Source organism: Columba livia, chromosome 6 (genome assembly GCF_036013475.1).
Source record: "Columba livia isolate bColLiv1 breed racing homer chromosome 6, bColLiv1.pat.W.v2, whole genome shotgun sequence".
Classification (NCBI taxonomy): domain Eukaryota; kingdom Metazoa; phylum Chordata; class Aves; order Columbiformes; family Columbidae; genus Columba; species Columba livia.
This window is the reverse complement of record NC_088607.1, coordinates 30,921,584-30,936,511: the sequence shown is the minus strand read 5'-3', so window position 1 is coordinate 30,936,511 and position 14,928 is coordinate 30,921,584. Positions and strand designations below refer to the sequence as shown.

General features: G+C 39.0%; 2 long non-coding RNA genes across 2 annotated transcripts in view; one reads left to right on the top strand and one right to left on the bottom strand.

The window, feature by feature from the left end:
- LOC110363995 (uncharacterized) overlaps window positions 1-14,928 on the top strand; it is a 368,778-nt gene that overhangs the window by 82,760 nt on the left and 271,090 nt on the right. The window lies entirely within an intron of this gene.
- The window catches only part of LOC110363996 (uncharacterized), a 32,887-nt gene continuing 18,468 nt past the window's right edge, over window positions 510-14,928 (bottom strand). The window contains exons 2-4 of the long non-coding RNA XR_002422442.2: window positions 9,143-9,286; window positions 7,870-8,096; window positions 510-6,292 (exon numbers count right to left, since the gene is read on the bottom strand). This is a non-coding gene — a long non-coding RNA (uncharacterized LOC110363996). The remainder of the gene's footprint in view (window positions 6,293-7,869; window positions 8,097-9,142; window positions 9,287-14,928) is intronic.

Sequence of the window (14,928 nt, the reverse complement as noted above, 5' to 3'; positions counted from 1 at the left end):
TGTCAGTCTGACTTAAATCCCATTGCTACACAATACAGCTAAAGAAAGCCAGATCAAGCCATTATATTAATAATTTCTTATCCTGTAAGTAACAGCTAACTGAGTATGTGAAAAGGTAGAAATGGCAGTTCAGTCTCCTAACCCACTAAATTAAAGTCCACTATGCAGGAATTGTAATGGCATTAAATATAGGTAGGGTACTTGTCCTCCACACATAGTGTGGTTGCTTTTTGCACAGTCTATACAAAAACTTAAACTTCTTTAAGGGAGGAAGGATATTTTAGTTACAGTGAGGGTAAGGTTAGACATAGCATCACTGAGGTGAAAGCATCATCACAAGTAACTTCCACCTCCAAATATTTTTTCTGCACTGTGTGCCCTTCCCTAAAAGATAGTTTACAAGGAGGGTCCTTCAGATGCTAAATAGGTTGTAATACTTAAATTCACATTCATATAAAATTTGTTACAACTAAGGCACCATAATGAGCTATTCAGAAAGCACAGTCAAGTCATATTTACAATACTTTTATTACCACTCCATTGTGAGTTTCAAGATGCTTACAGACAGTATTTTGCTCCTCAAAGTTGTGTCCTTTTTTCGTATTTAATAAATACTGCTTTATGTGTCTCCAGCCAGCAGAGCTTAGAGTGCTGTCGCAGCTACTGTGACAGCATCATTTTGCTTTATCTTGATGAGAAAGTGTCCTTTGCAAGCAATACCAGGAATGCTCACAAAGACAGATGGGATGTGAAGGGAGCAGAGGTGGAGGGCAGAACTTCTGAGTGCTGAATCCATTGCTGGTGCTGATTCACTCTATGACTTCGGGCATGCTTCATTGCTTGTAAAGGGCAAGTGTTATTATTCAGTGTATTAAGTATAATACATGGATTTGCAGGCTAAAAGAAGTTATTTAGGCCAGAATGAGCCAGAGAGCCAGAATGTCACCTTGCCTTCCTCCTGAAGATGAAGGTGTGTCTGTAAAAGCTGTTGTTGGAAGGATGTTGAGGTCTTCACTGAGATGGTATGAGCGAAGTTTATTCTAGTTAGACTCTACAGAAACACCAAATATGTCTGGAGGCTACTGTAAATGACCCTTCTTGATGTCTGACAAAAAAAATTAGACAGGGTGATGAAAGCTCCAAGGAGATTTAGACGGGAGTAAGGTTGTGACAGAGGTGTGAAATGTCCTCGAAGGCAAAAAAAACATATTTAGATTTCATAGCTTTTGTCAACTGAACTCACTGTGCCAGCAGCTCCACACTACCTCATTAGAACAGGCAATTTGACCAGTTCTGATCACAAGGTCAAAGGCCAGGGAAGAGTAGCAAAGGATCTGAAAAAAGGGTCTTTCCAGAAGAAGCGATTTTCCAATGAAGTTGTGACTATTTTTTTCTTACTTATACCTCTCCTTGACTTCTTTAAACAGACGGATTTATCTTTGTAAGTGGGAATCTGTAAGTACTTTTTCATCTCATATCTCACTATATCTGACTGTCCTAAAGATGTAGACTCACTTGGACTGCTGCCTAAAATGAATCATTCATAACACCACAAGTCACAGGAACAGTGGTCAGTATGTCGGTCACATGCAGGTATGAATCTCCTGGAAAGACAGATAAACTTTTCATAATGTAGGTTATTGTTGGGACAGGCCTAAGGCTGCTACCAGTATTCATCTGTTTTTCACTGCCTAAGCAGACAGTAGGAGTGCTGGAGTAACAAAGACAAAGAGCCTAGATATGTACCTGTTCCTCAAATCAAGGTCTAAAAAAGAGAAAAAAAAAAAAAAGTAAAAATAAAAACACTAAAAACCCTATAGATGGTTAAGCATAGTAGGAGAGCAGTTCAGTGAGGAACAGTTCATCCAGCAAAAGCATGTGCTGTGTGCATTTGGCAGTAAATGAGAGGGAAATTGCTCCCCCTCATGCTACTACACCCCTCCATCTTACTTTCTGAAGTACAGCACCTGCTATAAGAATGCAATTGATTTAGCAAGAAATAGTGTTGATTCACAGCAAATAAAAAACTCAGCACATTCCCCATCATGTGTGGTAAAGATGGATGGAATGCCATGGGTGATACACTCTTGCTTTCTGTCTCCTAAATCAACCGAGCTGAGTGTTCATTTTGAGATAAGCCAGTGATTTGTACAGAAGCCGAAACACATAGGAAAGTGCTGTCCTGCTGAGTGACAGGCAGGCAATGAAATCCCCAGAACATGCCTTTGCAGAGAATGGTTACTTGGTGCAATCTGACAACTTCATCAAATAGCAATTTGAAATATCACTAGAGGAGATGTTGTCCTCTGCCACCTTTACATTGGCAAAGAAAATGCTTTACTTGCTTTCTACATAATGACATCTTGCCAGTTCTAAATAGGAAATTTCCAGTGTCTGTAATTCACTGTCTTAAAAGCACTCTCTCTGCTTTGTTGTTGACTTTATCTACGGAGGCGTGACATGCTAGAAACAATTGACTATCAAATGGTGGTCAAAAGACTTGTGATTGTGAAATAGCTTTAAAGTGACTCAGATGAGGCTGAGAACCTGTAAGCTTGCCTTCAGTTCTCATTAGTTGATGTAACTTACACAATTACTGTCTTTCACCTGCAGTTACAAAACTCATAAACTTAAGAAAAAGCATTAATTGTGTTTAATAAGAATTTGTCTCACAGAAGTTTCTGAATGTACAGCATTAGTTTATTTTAAATCTTTGCAAAGAAACCTTCTGTTACCCAGGCTTTTCTGGATTCTCTTCTAAGCTCAGCTGAAAAGAAAGACACTTCTTTCTTGAAGACTGCAGATGCCAACATTTATATGACTGTAAGGAAACTAGAACAGTTTCTACCCTGAACTATCTGCTCTGCTGGATGTTACTGCCACTGCAGAAGCACAGCTGAATGGGACATCTATCTGCTCTGGACACACCACAGGTTATGGTCCAGCACATGAACATAAATGGCTGCACATTAGAGGTTTTGTTAATACACCAGGATATAACGTGTGGCAGCTCCTGTTCTATTCAGCAGAGACGAACAACTGCAAAGAGAACAACCGCTGCTGGCACTAAGTCAAATGTGCTGGCAGGCATTAAGCAAGGCTTCCTTCTTAACCAGCAGCTCAATTCTCTGTTGTCCAGCTAGCAGACAATCAAATATGCTACAAATGCTTCTTATGGTGCCACATCTTGTAGTGTAGCGATCAGTATGCAAGAAATGTTATTTATTATTTGAATCTGCATCTCGTAGTCAGGTTGCTTTGTGCTAGACACTGCAAGCAAGTTTTAAAGATACAAGGGACACAGGGGTCTCACACATTTTGTGAAATCCAGCCATAATTCAAAATTATAACATAGTTGATTCCCACTCATCCAGGTCCACAGGTTTTTATTCTACTTACTTTCTCCTTGTTAACAGGGATGCAGAACATGTAAGAAATAATCTGAACCTGATTTTTGGGGAGACTTTCAGAGATTGATGTAGGCATGCTATCACCTTGTACTACTACCATTCTAGATTTTTTTTTTCCTGTATTTTGTTTTGCAATGGTTCTTTCAGAGTGATAATGACTTACCTACCTGTCTCTCTAGGGTGAATATAAATTAAAATCATAAGCTTTTCAGATATGCATATGCATTTATAATATTGTATTAGGCCAGAAAGAAACACAGTCTAAAGACAGCAATGCAAACAGATACTTTCCATGTGGTATGATAGCAAGCTTGGTTTTAATTTGTGAGTCTGAGGTGCAAAGTTATTAATTCTGAAATAAGTCCTTCACCACTAGTGAAGACTGGACTGGGCTCTACTGACAAAGGCTGAAAAAAGTTTGCATTTCTTAGAATGCAAATATTTAAATAATGAATAACCAGATAAAAGAAGCTTTAGGAAATTGTGATTTAAATAGTTTGGGCCATGGGAGCAAATGCATGGTTTTTTCCCCAGTCACTTCCAGCACCTAATTTTGCAACTGGGATTGTGAATCGGTCCTTGGTATGCTTCTTAGTCAATTAAAAAAAAAAAAAAAAAGGCTTTTTGAGAAGGTGATCAGTTTAGCTGCTTGCTTTTAACTGGGTTCTCTGTTGGACCTGTTTCTCCCCACTGATTTCCTAGGCAGACTTACAAAACTAGTTTCCTAGACATTGCCCATCAACACTACAGGCATGCAAATATTGAAGTGTAAACATGAGGTTTCATGTTCATCTCCCAACGACATGCCACAAGCCATGCCTGATGCTGGGCTGATACCTAGTCAGTTTGACCTCTGGAATAGTTCAGGCTCCTGCTTACTGTTAACAGATATTTTAGACACAATCTATGCTGTACTTGAGCTGAGAGACAAAGCTGGCAAACTGCAGGCTTTAGCATTATTTGTAGCATTGGGATTTTGAAAGGCACTGTTCACGGTTGAATTAAAATTGTACTAGCCTGTCTCATGTGCAATATTATCTAGTTTCCTTACAATGTTCTCACCAGTATAGACCTGTGACCAAAGGGGAAGCGCCCACACGTCCCAGGTTATACCAGATGTAGAAGTACTTGATTTCTTATCTTGATGATCTGCAGTTGTATCCCCTTGGTCCTGGGGACCATAACATTTAGGTTGAAGTTTGTCCTGGAAGTCAGCAGCTAGCTTACAGCAACTGATTGTAAATAATATTTCTTTTTTGTGCAAAGAAATAGCTAGTGTTTTCAAAACGTCAAGAAACAGAAAAGAAATATACTGAAAACAAGGTTTGTGTCTGATAAATCCAAGTTATGTTCCTTTGCATACACAGGGGATTTGCTCTGAAGTCACAGAACCCAATTATTCTACAGATTTGAGCCCAAATTCATGACTAGGTTAAAATAATGCTGATAAAACCTCTGCTAATAGGTGGTATGTTTGGATGGGTTAGGAGAGTAATGCATGGGTGAAAAGGCTTTAGTAAACTGGAGAGAAATGGTCATGCTCAGGGTTTTCACTCCTACATATCATCAGCTGGAGAACTGTTATCAGCCAAGTCTCTGAAAATGTGCAAATAGCTTTAAACATGGATAGCTGGAGAGAGAGGTTAATAAGAAAGGAAAGTAGCTGAGATGTGCTGATTCTTGCTTCTAAATAGAGAGATGCTTAGACTAGAAAAAAAAAATGAAGCAGAAGAGTGAAGCATACACCAAAAATATTCAAAATATTACTATTAATAGATTTAGGTTTGATATGAGGAAGAAATTATTCACCATGAGGGTGGTGAGACACTGGAACACGTTGCCCAGAGAAGTTGTAGAAGTGTTCAAGGCCAGGTTAGAGGGACAAACCTGGTCTAGTGGAAGGTGTTCGTGCCCATAATAGCGGGGTTGGAACCAGATGATCCAACCCAAACCATACTATGATACTACTAGTGGCTTATACTGTTATAAACAACACTTCGCTTGATTAATAATAAAAATAACAAAGATTTGTGGAGATCACTAATGTTTTTCCTGCTTGGTGGGAGAAAAAAAAAAAATCTCTTGAAGAGACAGCAGGTACTTTTGAAAGCAAAATACATCCTCATAGATAAAGCTGCTTCTTATTTTCAGAAATAACTGAGGCACTTAGTGGTTAATATTAAAAGCAACAACAATAACAAACTAAAATGGGAAATCAGGCAAAAGCAGATGCTAGATATAGAAAATATCATTGCAGACAGCAAATTTCTAGGTAAGTTCAAATGCAGAGAATTAAAATGGGCTCTGGTACTGGAAAGCATCAGATAATTTTACTAATTGGCAATACAATCCTAAGTGGTCATCAGAATACCAGTAATGTCGTAGCAATAATACTATGCCTGGATCTGAACTGTCTTCCGAGAGACTGTGGCCTGCAAGAGCAGGTACTGCTAGGTGAGAATTTGTTCCTGCACCTGGAGTGGGATTGACTACCTGAGACTCTTGTCTAAGAGGGCAGGGATGCAAAAGGAAAAGATATTTTCTGTGTTTCTAAATAGTGAGGAATATGTCACCACGAAGGAAGCAAGACTGATTTCTTTCAGTAAAAGAAGTTGAAACTTGTATTGTTCCACTAATAAGAACGGCAAGTGTAGTGCTCAGAAAAGGCATACTTTGTTTCGTAATTTTGACAGCCTCCTTTCCTCTCTCCTACACTTCTATTTCTGCTCTCATCAGTTGCATCCTAATTGCAGATCCACAAACCAGTGAGTTTCATGGGTCAAGAGATCCTTAGCCTCTTTGGGATTACATAGCATTAATAATCCACTTTGTTGTTTCAGTCCAGTGGAGCAGTGACCTTGTGAAGGGAAGAAATGTTTCCACTGAAAAACAAACAAACAAGCCCCAAATTTGTTACTCTCTTTAGTACATTTGTGATGTTCTTTAGCATTTAAATCCATTAAGAATACAATTCAGGAGAGCAAACAAGCATAGCGACGTCTTGCACTTGCTAGTAAATTGCCTGGTTTTTGACCCTTAAAATTCAGATTGTTAAATAAGGATAGAGATAGATTTAAAACAGAATCTCAGTTTAAATGAACCTGTCAAGATACTTTCCTAATCATCTGTAAGATATGTCCCCTCAGGGTGTTCTTTATATAACAAGACCCTAAGGAGCGTCACATTAAAATCTATTTTGGTTTTGCTTGTCTATTATTATTATTATTATTATTATTATTATTATTATTATTATTATTATTATTATTATTATTATTCTCTGTTAAATGCAGACAATTTGTTTATTGTAGGTTAGCACAGAAAACATCACTCTTGCTTCGGTATGAAGCATGGTGAGGGAAATCTGAAGAATATGTTTGAAAGGACAAACTGGAGAAATAAAGAATATGAAATCCTGTTCAAGAATATTTGCTGGAAAATAGGAAAAATGCCATTTTATACATAATATGAATTCTGATTTGAGTATGCAAACATGAGTGAATTCATAAAAATATTTATTTCTGGTAAGGCTGAAATTAATCATGCATATACTGACAGTATGTGCTGTGTGTGCCTGTACAGTTTGTGTGTTTGTGCTCACATAAAGTAGTCTAAATAATAGAACCTGAGAAAGCTTGAACAAAATGTCCCCTTCAGTCTTTGAAAATTCTCTGTTAGCCTCACTGAAATTGGCAGGCTCCCTCCCAAACTCCTTCAGTGCAGTCAGACCATGTTACAAGCTGACTAATTTTGAATGTAGTCTCTAGGATGCTATACAAAAAAGCTTAGCTAACTTGGACATCATCAACATGGTTTAGGAGAATGTGATATTATTTTCAGAATAACTTTTGGTCTTTGTTTATGCGCATGCTTAGTTATAATAATTTCAGAAACAAATATATTAATTTGAAGTCTTGCCCAGTGCATATGCATATTGGTTGCTGAAATGGTGTAAGAGCTTTAAGTTCGGTTTCTGGCCAAGAAAAAAGCGAGTTCCATCTCTGTCACGGCAGTCTTACGTGTCTGTCAGGCAAAGGATGCAGGAGCATAATTATACTGACTTATTTGACTGAAAGATAGAAAACAAAAGGAGTATTCTCTTTTAAATCACTTGTTTAGGAACATTTGTAAGCATTGCAAGGCAGTATTTCCATCTTACAGTGATTCCTGAAATGAATAGGGACAACTAAACTTTAATACGTAAGTGACAGCAACTGCCTTTCACAGATACAGTGATTTATCTGGTTTCTCAAAACATTTTACTACTTCAGTATTTAAAATATTGAACACAAATCAAATGTGGTGGACTCTTCCAGTGGGCATCAATACTTAGCCTAAACACCAGCAAAAACAGTCAACACTGGTTCGTGTTTGACCTGACAGTTTTGATCTGAAGAGAAGTGAGTCTGCAAGAACTATCTCCTGCATGCACAGTGCAGGGATGATAGGAGCTCTGACTTACCTGATTTTGTCAAAGGGGAACTGCAGCAGGAACTCACTCTTGCCATCGGCTCAGCTCTCAGCAGCTTGTTGCACAACATCACTCGCAAACACTGCCTTAATTTTAGTAACCCTCCCCTCTGAAACCCACTGAACATGAAATCTCCTACCAGCTGTAGCAGTCTTTGGATAGGTATTTTTTATGTATGGATGGAAACGGGAATAATGGTAACTGTCCTTTTTCCACACCTATGAAAAGAAACCATGTATTTCATTAGCTTACATTAGAAGTATCTTGCTAGCTCCAATATTTTATTTCGGCAACAAGATAAGGGGTTGAGTTATTTTTGCATTATTATGGGTGTCTATAATTATTTTTGACTCTTTTTGCTTATTTTTTCACCAATGACCACAGCATGCACATTGTTGCCTGCAGGTCAAGTTCCAAATGAGACAGCTGTTCTGATTTGGACACAAGGTGTACAGCATCTCCCTGGCAACTGGAGCTGCACAAAAGCTGCTTGCATGGCTCTACCTGATACTTTTGTTTCTTCTCTCATTTTAGTAGCCATCACTCAAGTGAGAATGGATGCTGCAGGACTAGGTAGGATATAGTGCACAGATACACAGGTAGTGGAACCTCAGCAATGACTGAGGTTTTAATTTCTTGCACAATAGGATCCTGATATTATTTCAAAACTTGTTTTGTATTTAAAATGTATTATTGTGTGCTCAAACACATACACATATGGCTATGTTTCATTGTGTGTGTGAAAATATTCTCCAAGCACACAGCATCATATAGGGTTTGCTTTAGTTATTAATAACTACATCATTGAAGGCAGCACAGAGAGGAGAAGGACTCAAACTACCTTGTTGAATAAGAGACCTTTGTGCACATTGACTATCACTTCATTTTTACATTTCTCTGTTAGAAAAAATTAGCAGTTGTTCTGGTTGGCAGAAGACATTTCTGAATTATTGAAGACATCACTCTATTCTTGACATCAGCATCTCATCTGATGCCAACTCCTTCACCCACCAGGAACAGATATCTAGATGAGTTTGCGAAGATCCTAGATACATCAAGGCTGTTAAGTCAGTGGTACCTTGATACTTTAAAATATTCTTGTCCTATATGAAACAGGAAGTATGGAGTCAATTGTAAGTTTAGTGTATAGTCTTGTATTTGGGAAAATTTTGCTGCCAGTGAAGGCACACACATAGATTACAGGTATCAGTGAATCTGCTCCACTCTGCCGCTATATTTAAATCCTGGAAATTCCCAGCCTTACCTTGCTCTTCCTCTTTGACTTCAGTGGAAGGTTTTGGCTTCTTTTGTTTTGAGGGGACCTTCATTGTACTGTAAAATTCTGTTTCATACTACTTGGAAATGCAGGGAAAGCCCCATCTCCATGGTTTTCAGATCCTCTCCCTCCCTGTTGAGAGAAAAAGAGAAGAAGGAAATGGTATAAGTTAGAAAAAGCAGCTGAGAGCCTTTTGTAAGGTGAAACATTGCATTAGCAGAGCTGGGCCTGTCTCCCTTTACAACTATGTAGAAAACTTTATTTCATGGATTTGCAACTATCACTGCTACTCCAATTACCTTGCTGCCCATGGCACCAAGGAGCACACACCTTAGCTCAGAGTAGCAGCTCTGCCTCTTGCTCGTGATCCAACCCAAAACCTCCAGAGAGGAATGACAGGAGCTCTACCAATGCACCCACCTGCATGGGGGCTGCTCTCCTTGCCAATGTGCACTGGCACCTGCTATAAACGCAGGGCAGAGGGATGCCTGCAGATAGAAAGTGCAACTGCTGGATGGGAAGGACAAACGAGGATGCAAGACTTGGATTTAAAAAAAAAAAAAAGAAAGAAAAAGTAAAACTAAAGAGAATGTATATAAAAATAAGTTACTATGGCTATTATCAAACGCCTGTCAAGGCAGTTCCTGCAATTAACACCTTTCATGCTGTCAGTTCAATTTTTTCTCCTCGTAGAAATTTGCCTCTTATATACTCTTGAAAGCGTTTCAGTTTCTTTTTTTCATTAGCCCGTATACACTAGATGGGTTGCCTGGCTTTTGGCATAATTGCTGCATAATAAATGCCTAGTTAACTTGGGACTGAAACATATACTCAGTCAAAAACAGCCCCCCAAGAACACTTACCTAATGACCCAGCCTCTGTTAATTAGTTGCTTGTGAAAACAAGACTTCCATTTGCCAGATATAGTGCTGAGTTGTGCAAAAACTGGAACAAAACCATATACACGCAAAAAGATGTTTTGTGCGTGACATGGACTACAGCAAATGACATGTCTGAGGTCACTGTCCAGGGCCTTCACCCTTCTTGCCTGAGGCTGTGATTCCTTCCACCTTGCGCAACTGGGTGCTAATTACAGCTCAGTGATAGCTGGGCAGCAGTCAGGGTGGCTGGGAAAAGCAGGGTCTTTTAGCCTTGCTGCATGAGAGGGCATCTTTACTTGGGACAAAGGTGTTTTCTGTCAGGAAGAAGGAAGAATATAGATTTCCCTAAAGTCATGAGGTCTCTGGCAAGCCAGAAGACATTGTACTGCTTTATTGGAGAAGGGGAATAGAAAAGCAGCTTGAGATGGAAATGACTAATAACAACAGGAGGCCTCAGGCCTGGAGTTTTGTGTTGGGTTTATTTTTGCAGCTGTGTCTTCTGGCTCCTTGGTCTCTGAAGGCTGCAGGGCTGATGGTTCAGTTGAACAGCTTTGTGGAAAACAGAGGTAATTCTCCTCTTCTAGAATTTAGGGCTTAGATAGCTTTAGAGTCATTTCCATGTAGGAAAGTAACATAGGTGTGGGCTATTCACCTGTTTTATTTCAATTTAAATATAAGACATTTTTCTGCCTCTCTTGAAATTCTTTACTCTGTTGTAAGCCTTAAACGAAAAGTCTAGGAAAAAGAGACTGATCTAGTACAGGACCTTGGAAACCAACAGTTAACAGAATTACAATGTTTGGGACAGAAAGTTTGGTGGAAGACTTGGAAAACCTAGCTGGGAACACACAACTGCCCTCCATCTATGGGAGCTTTGCAAAGCATCAGCACAAGAGTGGCAAAATAAGTTGATATCTGTCTCAGTTGAGCTACCGCTGCCTGCCTGGACAAGCATGTAACAGGCTAGCTGGTGTATTTAGGACTTTTTAGGGGGTGGTGAATTAAATTCTGTGGATGCTGCTAGCTCCCCAGCTATACAGGAGAGTGGGCCAGGTGGCTACTGGTTGGCACTCACCTATGAAAAAGGTTCTTTATTTCGAAGGACAAAGGAAACATGATTCTCCTCAAACTGGCTTGTTAATATGCTCCTTTCTGCTCACTGTGTGCTGAAAATGGAAGACTAATTCTTTCTACATGCTTAGCTGGCATTTCATCTCTCTTGCAGAAGTTCTATGGACCTTTTTGTGAGCTGGTGTCAATATTTTTGTGCCAGCCATTGTTCGGAGTGAGAGCTCTTGGGAGCAGGGCTTGTTAAAGTGCAGCCCTGGCTTTTGCAGATAGGCTGCTTGATAGAGTGCTATGACTTGGAGATTTCTCATTCCTCTGAGGCAGCAAAACAAACAATGGGAATAATTTATGCTTGACTCTGATCCACAGCTTTCCTCAGACATTGGCACAGATCCATGAGAAAGCAAGTTGCCCTGGTTGAATTCCCCAGTGTAAAGGAGCTGAGTACTTCATTTTATTTTCCATCAGTGTATATCACAAAACTAGTCTAGCATTAATTGCACAGCAATCGTTGTTGCAGAAAAGCATCTCTGACTGCAGCGAAGAGGAGAGAGTGGTGTCAGAAAGTAAGCCTGAAGTGCCTAGAGTTTCACCTACAGCCTAATTAAGTTTACAGGACCTTTCAATTTGGATCAGACTTTGGATCTGACCCAAGGAAAGCAGCCTGAGGCAGAATGATCAGAAAAGAGAGATTCAGAGAGCTGGAGGAAAATAGTCCAGCTCTTGCCTGTGCTACTCTTGACTGAGATCATTGTTAGAAATCCCAGCTTGCATGAACATTAAAGGCTTTCTCAAACTCTACACTGAGCTTAATGTATAATTTCTAGTGAAATCTTTTTCCACTGCTACCTTTAGGAGGAGAAACTATCAAGAAAGTTATTCATGGGAATACATGAATGACATAATATCCCATGGGAAAACCTATCTTTGTTTCTCCCTGCTTGCTCTTTTTTTAAGGAACCTTTTCCCTTTCTTCCTGCAGACAGGAGAAACAGGGAGAAGGACTTTTAAAAAGGATCAGAATTCTCAAACTTTAATAGTTCTCAAAGCAGAAGTTTTAAAAGGTTCCAAGGGTGTTATTTTAATAGGGAAAATTTGTTCTCTGTATATCCAAAATGGTTTATTAGCATCCCAGTAATTCCCTTGCTCCATACAAAAGGAAGTATTTTCTCAGTCAATCCCTAAAAATCTTATTCTACAGCAGCACTCTCATTTTTGCAATTTTCCATTGATTTACTTCCTGGTGCCTGTCACAAATTACATAATCCTAGTTACGTGCTCTATTTTTCCACTTCCCTGGGTTCTTGATATTTCCCTTGAGTCTTTTTTTTTTTTTTCTTCCTTTTCAAAGTTGTGTACACATTCTGATCAGTGAAACCAAAGTTATTTTTCTTCTGGTTTCCCTGTTTCAGACATTAGTATCCCTGTCTCCTGTGTTTTTCCTTCCCTCAGAAGTCCAGAGAGGCATAAAAGTTCTGTTCTGCAATGTGCGTACTTTCTCCTGCTGATTTATGTTTTCCTAAAATCCATATGACTTCTTTTGTTGAGAAGTTAAAATACCCACAAAGAAAGCAGCAATTCTAAAACTTGATCTTCTGAAAACTAGGAAAAAGCAGAATGAAAGCAACTAGCCAATGCTTTACAGTTTCTTTAATAGCCTCTGGTGTTTTGAGGTTTTTTTGTAAGCTTTCTTTATGGATATATGTCCCACTATGACAATTGCTCAGTAAGTCTTAGAAAGAAAGCTAATCAAGACAAGTGATGTAACACAGCATTCAGTCTCATTTCTGAAAAGCAACAACTTTGCAGTCCCTGGATCTGAAACTCCAAATTCTGGGTCCTTTTTACTGTTTAGAGCAAAGAGCTACTAAGTTTTTAATTACCTCATCAGGTAAGAAATGTACTGTGATCACTAAATGGAAGGTACTGGACTGTCTCCAGGTCAATAACATGTAAGAGTGTAAACAAAGACAAAAGAGCTAAAACCCAAATCATTAAAGTTACTACAATCGGTTATCTACAACAGCTGCAAAATTACATTGAAATGTTGGTCTATCTGTATGGTTATAGAAAAGCCTACTTGTTTAAAGAGAAACAAGCAAGTAAAAAATAGTGGGTAATTCTAGAAGAAAAAGCAACAAACGACATTAGCTATAGAGAATGATAATCCTTTCTATTTGCTTTTAAACCATCTCCTAGAATTCTTAACAAGAAATACAAGCTTACACAAAAGTAATGATTCTGCATTGAAGGACATTCCCCCCGTAAAACTAGCTGAAAACAAATCTGTTCTGCAGCACTTGTTAGTGAGGACAATAAATGCACTTGACTCCTAAGTTTCTCTCAGTTACTCTGTTATATTTGTAGATCTATCCGGCTGTTGTATTGTACATTACTTTATTCAAGGTACTTTCTGAGTATTTAATTCCGTGGAGATTTTAGCCTCTTGGAGAACTCTTGAATTGCTCCCGAGACATATTTCCCTCCCTTCATCACCTGTTTCACTGTACTGTTGCACATAATATTTCTCAGCTGTGAGAGCAGCATAAAGGGCTCCAGCCCCTTTGGCAGGAAAACCTCATTCAGTCCACAGCTCATTCCCCAGAGCGGATAACGTGGTTTGTAGGACCATGCTGTAAGCTGGGTCAGTGAACTAATGCAGGCTTTTTGCTTTCCCCAGAGATATCAGGGGTTGGACTGTGGCCGTATAAACCCCTGACAGATCTACAGAGGTGGAGGAAGATTATGGCAGTGTCTGGGGGTGCTTAGGGAACGGTAGAAACCCTTAAACTACATTTTGCTCTGAGAAAGGCCCTGAATTGCAACTGTCTTGGAAGCTCACAATTTACTAGCTCTGTTTTCTGCCGGTTTTCTATCAGAATTATTTTGCGTAGCTCATATCGTTATCTTTAGGCAAATGAAGAGCTTGGGAAATTTCTAAGAGTCACTTAGAGTTCTGTTTTAAAAATGCGGCGAGGATTCAGTCTTTAAGGAGATTCAAATAGCACCTCAGATTCTCTGGGGATATTTTGACCCAAGGACCAAACCTATTTTCCCCTCAATTGGCTCAATAATGAAAGGATGGAATCCTGGAAACATTTATTAACTGGTAGATGAACTGAAGAGAGACAAGGATTTTGGTGTGATCTCAAGTCTGTATCAATTAGTAAATGCAGATGTCAGAGACACACCAAACAATATGAATCCTGTACCAGCAGCAGTGCAGTTCACATTGCCTGCCTGGCTTTTTGCAACTTAAACAAATTCACTGCATGTTAGCTTGGCAAGAGGTAATATTTTAAAAAGCCATTACTGTTAAATCGATGCTGTTGAAAGAAGATTGGTCTTCTCAAAAGGGTTAATAACTCATCAAAGCGCATTACAAGGTGGCTGGTTTAAGAGGTATTTGAATGTGAAATTAACTTTTGATTCCACTGATAAAATGTTTGTGTTTGTCAGAGATGAATTGCAAACAACATTTTACTTGCTTACAGTGTTGCTTACAGCAGCTTCAAGTCAGCGTGTTCAGACAGGCAAGGTGAATGAGAAGATAAATTTGCAAAGCTTACAGCTTGGTCAAGTTATGTGGCTCTGCCTTTTGTCCTTTTTCTAGTTTTGTGAAGTGTTAGTTGGAAAATATAACAGCTTTCCACACATTGTACTTGTAACTCTCAATCTTCTTAGGGTGTTGGGACATTCCAGAAACTGAATGGTAACACCAGGACAAATCATTTCAGTGCTGACAGGTCTGTCAGAAAATATATATTAATAGTGGCAAAAGGCAGCATGGCCCCAAATCTAAGCTCGTCATTATTTTGTTAAATA